A 6775-nucleotide genomic window follows, 5' to 3' on the forward strand; every position below is an offset into this window, starting at 1 on the left:
GACTTTGGATCCAACCCAGTTTGGCTTTGTCAAAGGCAGATCCTGCCTCTTAAACTTGGTTGACTTTTTCGAGACCGTCACCAAGGCCATTGATGAAGGAAAGGCAGTCCATACAGCCTACCTCGACCTGGCAAAGGCCTTCGACACAATACCCCACTCAGGTATCATCGAAAAACTCATCAGCTTGAATGTAAACCCATACATCACAAGATGGGTTGCAAACTGGCTAAGTGACAGAACCCACAGGGTCAGAGTTGCTGGAGCCATGTCAGACTCAAAGCCTGTCACAAGTGGTGTCTCACAGGGCTCAGTCCTGGGTCCACTCTTGTTCGGCATCTACTTTTCTGAAGTACAAGCAAACACAGGAGGGTTATGGCTGACAAAGTTTGCAGATGACTGCAAACTGGCGCCATAGTCAAAACACATCTGACACAGATATCCTCCAGAAGGGCCTCACAGAAACAGATAACTGATGCCAGAGCCATGGCCTGAAGTTAAACGCCAAAAATGCATAGTCATACCCTTCGGGAAAAACAAGGTTACCCCTAGCTACCAAATAGGTGGCAATCCACTGAGTACAGAAGAAGTCATCAGGGATCTGGGGACCCAGGTTGACAGTAGCCTTTCGTTTGACACTCATGTTGCTAAAGTAGTTAGGAAAACCTTCTATATCGCCCACCTGATCATGAAGGGATTCACATCTAGATCAAGGGAGGTCATCGTCCCCCTGTACTCATCACTCATTAAACCTATGATTGAGTACAATGCCCGTTCGAATTTATCTGACCAGACACCTGCTGCAGCTTGAAAGGCCCCAAAAGTTCCTCACCAAAAGGATAAAGGGTCTCAAAAATATGTCTTATGCTGCCCAACTGAAAGAACTCCAGCTCTATTCAGTCTCATATCGCTTGCTCAGAGGTGACCTGTGCCTGACATATAAGGCCATGTCAAACCCAGATTTGATGAATATGCTTCACCTCAAAAAATCTAGATCCCTCAGAACCACAAGGGCGGGAGACTTAAACCTTGACACGGTTATAAATAGAACGTGCTGGAGGGACAGATTCATCACCCAGAGACTCCCTATGCTGTGGAACAAAATCCCGGTACATGTGAGGCAGAGCACCTCTCTGGCCTTGTTCAAGAGGAATCTTGACCAATGGATGGGAGATTGCAGATATACCCCAGGGATTACTTCAGTGTCACATCTTGACATAGGCACAGCAAAATGATAGGCATAGTTTTTATTCAAACTAAAGGGGTGGCGAAAGCCACATAACTATGGGCTAGGCTTATAAATGCCCTTGGGCAGATAGCCTAGTATGAACCTATGAACCTATGAACCTATGAACATACCTACATAGAGAATTCAACCCAAATATGTCTATACTTTAAGGACGCATTATTTCTTAGGGAAATCAAGTAGTCCTATCTTACTTGTTGAAAAGGGTTCAATACTCAGTATAATCCACTCTATGATGCTATGCCGTATAATCACATGACCAGACAACTAAAGAACAATCAAACGTGTCATATGAAAGCATGGCCAATGTACAAAATGCTCAAACTAGGACTTAGCATGTGTGTAACATAAAAATATACTTAGAAAATAATAAATAAACAAATCCTGTAATAACAAAACTACTATATATAAAACAATACTCGAAATACCAAACTTCAGGAAACTGTGTAACAGAAAGCACTGTACTGTAAAAATGGAGGAGAAAAATGGGCACAAATCTTAGTGCTTTCGGTCATTTTAATAAAATCAGAACTTCTTAAAAAAAACATCAACCTTTACAAACACACTCCCCAGGATTCAGTAAGCTCTGCATGTTGTGCAGGAATAGTGCAAAACCTACTGCACGCAATATGGCTGAGGAGCGATCCAGGAATGAGGTCCTGGGATGTGCATGAGTGCTCCAACACTATTCCTACACAGACGCAGCTCCTGTATGCTAATTACCCCATTTGCAGGTGAAATCTACGCAAATGAGGTGAATTAGCAATCCAGGAAGCCTGCAGGTGTCTTTGCTGGAATAGTGTAACCTGCAGAAATATATTCGGTTACTAACCAAATACATTTCTGCAAATTACAAAATGGAGGCATGACAGCTCTAAATAAGGCACTTACATAATGTTAGGAAGAGGATAGAATAACAGAGTGGGGGGTGTAGAAGCATGGACGCCATGGAGTGTGTGAAGTCTGAAACTCTGATGTGTGGCCATACTATCCCTGCCTGCAAACCCAGTAATGGGTGGTTACAAACCCGCTTGTAAACCACAGTGTGAAGGGGAACTGACCAGATATACGAGCCCTGCCACTGCATAACCTGGGTGAATCTGTACAGCTGAGAGGTATGGCCACAGAAGGATATGGGCATTCTGTTATGTTGATAGATGTACAAGCAGAGGATCCTCAGCCACCACAGTACCAAGGTGCTGGACCATTTTCACAGAGCCATCAGCAAGTGTCTGCAGCTAGAATATGTAGGCTGCAGACCACAATACTGGATACAGCTTCATTCCTCTTGTATTTCCCTGGAAATAACTGTCAGCAAATAAGTATATCTGTTGGTAGTTGATGACATAATATATCACAGTGTAAAACAGTATATGTCTGAATATCTCTGCTAACACCAACCATGTAACACGAGCATCACAGACAGCAATAGTTACAGTACCCCACTATCTGACGTCCATTGTGACTCCATATTCTCAACCTAACTACAGATATCCTGCAGAAACAGGTTGCTAGCTGTAGGTATAGAACACAAAATCCTGCACTGGAGTACAACCTACCTGGAATGGATTCACACACTCAATACAGAAGGTTATACTGAGCATGCTCCTACACTTAGAGAAATGAAGCCCATGTCTGACAACAACAGTGGACTTTACATATCTGTCAGTCGCAGATGTCTGTGCAAACACATCACATTGCACACTATTCATGCTTTGCACACACATTGTATAGGAATACTCACAAATATCCAAGGTCAACACACTATAATAGGTCAAACATACACACACACACACACACACACACACAGATGTGGGGAATTGAGAGGCAGACAGTGACAAAGAGATTACCATCATGAGTCCTGTCCCACCCACCACACATCCATTTGGCCAATATCACATGATATGCCAATGTCAATCACTGAAGACATTTGCTTTTGGTAGCCCTCAGCCCTATAGTGTCTGTGGTGCTTGTGATAACTGTGTAACATGATAGTACAAATCAGTATTCATCTAGCATTCGTATATCCAATCCTGTCAAATGTAAAGTTGCGTGTAACTGAGTGTTGTGTATGTGTTCCCAGAGGAATGGTTTATGGCCCATTCACACAGACTGCACTTCCCATAGCCCATGTTAGTACTCATGCTGATGTCAATCACCTTAAAATAACCCTCTGGCCAATTATCAGCCCCATAATCTCCGTGGCATGTGCAATAACTGCGTAATACTAGAATATAACAGACTAGTTAAGTAGGCGTTCTAATCCCAAGTATGACAATTGTGTGTGTGTGTGTGTGTGTGTGTGTATGTGTGTCGAGATTAATGGTTTTGAGGCCATCACAATCACTACACCTCCCATTGCCCTACTTTAGCAAGCCTGCTGATGTCAGTCACCTTGAAATTCACCTTTGGAGAAAAGCTAACCCAATAAGCTCTGTGGTATGTGCCATAAATGTGGAAAAATGTAGTAGCAAGGACTACACAGCTATCAGTTTGAATCTCATCTGTAGTAAGTGTTTGTGTGTGTACCTCAAAAGTTTTGGCCCCATTTACAGCCAGTACACATCTCAGAGCCTGACTTTAGCAGTCCTACAGATATCATCCACCTTACAAGTGCCTGTTGCCACCCCTAAATCATGTCAGGTCAGTGCTGTATGTGGTAAATGCGAACATAATGGCCCATAAAGATTGTTAAATAGAGGTTTGAACCTCACCCCTGGCTAATGTAAATGTACGATTAGGATAAAATTATTTTTGGGATCTCTCTGTGGTAGATGTCATTGTCCTTGGTCCTGTTCTATCTGATGTTGCATGCTGTTCCAGTTTATGGTACCCTATCAGCATAGATGTTTGTAGGGCCAGACTGACACATGTCCCATACCACAGTCAGGCATCAGACTACACTGTGTATTGGCCCAGTATATGTAGGGATACTGCGTGAGTGGCTCATATGAGGGTGGTGTTGTTCACAGAGTACATATAGTATAATATTACTTAGGCTTACCATAATGTGACTGTGACTGTGGTGAGATTGGTTGTGGGTATGCACGTTCACACTGGTGTCGCTTACTCCATGCTGTTACATGCCTGTAGTGCCTTCCATATTTGCAGGTACATGGGTATTCCCCAATAGGAAACTTGGGTCAGTGTTGTGGCAGTCTGCCTGTAGTTTGCACAGTGCTTTGTGACATGCCTAGCAGCTCACTGTATTTACCTAGTGTGATGTTATGTCCAGATATTTGTCAGATGAACTGTTGCCTGGCCACCAAAACTGTGTATGACTGAAAAAGCAGTGGGATGGTATAAAGATGTATGCCACTGAGTAGTGTGAAGTATGTGGGCTTGGCATCTCTGCTTCCCTGGTTAATATGTGTTAGGACAGCCAGGAGTGTGTGAATTCATCAACTGTGTGAGCTTATCTATTCCAGTATTTGTGTGATATCCCCATTTACATGGCTGTAAACATCCAATTTGTCAGGCTTGGTCCACACATCTTGCACTAAGGAGGTCTGCGTATACTGTTGCACTGACCAGATTGTGTCAAACTGTCCATGTTTATTGGTTATATCTCTGCTGTATTCCACAGGATTATTGCTGTGATTTGTGTAGTACTTCACTATGATGATCTTATGATGTCTGTCAGTAACTAATGGCGTATATGTCAGTATCAGAAGTGACTTCCCACACAAAATGTCTGTTAACACAACCCCTGTTACTGTAGCAACATTCCACAATTATACCTGCAATACTTACATGACATCCCCTTGCATTAAAAGGTTGCGACTATTGGTGCTGAGGTATGGCTCCAGTACAATGTTATGATCATATATGTTTTTATATATATATATATATATATATATATATATATATATATATATATATATATATACATATACATACATACACATATATATATATATATATATATATATATATATATATATATATACATATATATATATATATATATATATATATATATATATATATATATATATATATGTGTGTGTGTGTGTGTGTGTGTGTGTGTGTGTGTGTGTGTGTGTGTGTGTGTGTGTGTGTCTATAAATATATATATATATATATATATATATATATATATGTGTGTGTATGTTTATGTATACATATATCTACATGTGTAATATATATATATATATATATATATATATATATATATATATATATATATATATAGCCATGTCCTTATCTGTAGACATCCTTGTTATCTGTAGACATGACTGCTGTATATACTGTACTATACTATACTGTTGTCAAAAACCAATACAAAACTGGCCTCACTGTACAGAAACAAAGCCTTCTTAACCCCTTTGGCCAGAACCAACACAGCATGCCCCCACATACTTACCACTCTCCTGTATGCCTCCCCCATTCTCACTAACCTCTCAAAAAATGAACTAAATAAATTAACTGTCTGCTACAACCATATTGCTAGATTCACTACAGGGTCTACCTATCGCACACATCACTGTCAAAATCTAAAACTACTAAAATGGCTCAAGTTCCCCAACCTACTACTATACAATCAGCTTACAATAGCACATAGAATACTTAAACAACCAGAGTTTTGGGAATACAACCCTTAATTACCTCTTACTACCAGACCACTGAGATCTAATGATAAATTAATGTTAAAAACCTCTAAATCCTGCAATCACACCGGTGACTCAGTATTCTGCAATTACATAGCAAAAACTTGGAACTTGCTCCCTCCTGCCTTAACACTCAAACCCTTTCTAACAAAATTTAATATTGCAGCAAAAAATTATTTCACCAACCACTGGATATGTACCTGCTCTAGCCCAGGTTAATCTCCCTCCCTCAGTCTACCTCTCTAATATGCTCCTTGCTTTATATTGTTTTCTCTTCCTCATTTCTACTGGCATTTCTACTCAGATATTATATTGCTCCCTATACCTTACTACCCAAACTTACTCCCTAATTTTCTCTCAGCTTATTAGCTCCTGCAATCTTTCTATGTATGAATTGTTATCTGAACTGTTGGTATTATACTTTTAACAGTATTTGCTAAATTAATCTTGCCTTTCTGGAGATTTTCTCTCTGGGCCTCCACTGAAAATGGATATGTGTCCAGTTGGACCTTTCCAGTTAACAAATGTAAAATAAAATAAATAAAATAAATAGAAGTATATACTTTCCCAGATGTATCATAACATATTTATCTGATATGTGTATATTTAGATATATCAACATACTTGAGTCAACACTAATATCACTAACAAGTACTACACAATTCTAGAAGTCAAAACAGTTGTTCAATATTATTCAGTATGTGTACTGACAGATATTTTGGAAAGAACAACAACTATCTTTGCATCTGTGATGGCTTAGTGGATAACTGCTGTGACTATTGTGTACAGGGTCCTGGTTTCAAGACCTGCAAGGGCTGTTTATTTTGTTGCTAGGCAGAACAAGGACTGTTGGATAAAGAGTGGCCAAGGCAGTTTTGGGCAGCTTTAAGCATGTTTGTGCGGGTTTGCCCGATGGTAAGCG

The sequence above is a fragment of the Protopterus annectens genome, chromosome 2.part1 (genome assembly GCF_019279795.1).
Source record: "Protopterus annectens isolate FY-2018-M chromosome 2.part1, PAN1.0, whole genome shotgun sequence".
Classification (NCBI taxonomy): Eukaryota; Metazoa; Chordata; order Ceratodontiformes; family Protopteridae; genus Protopterus; species Protopterus annectens.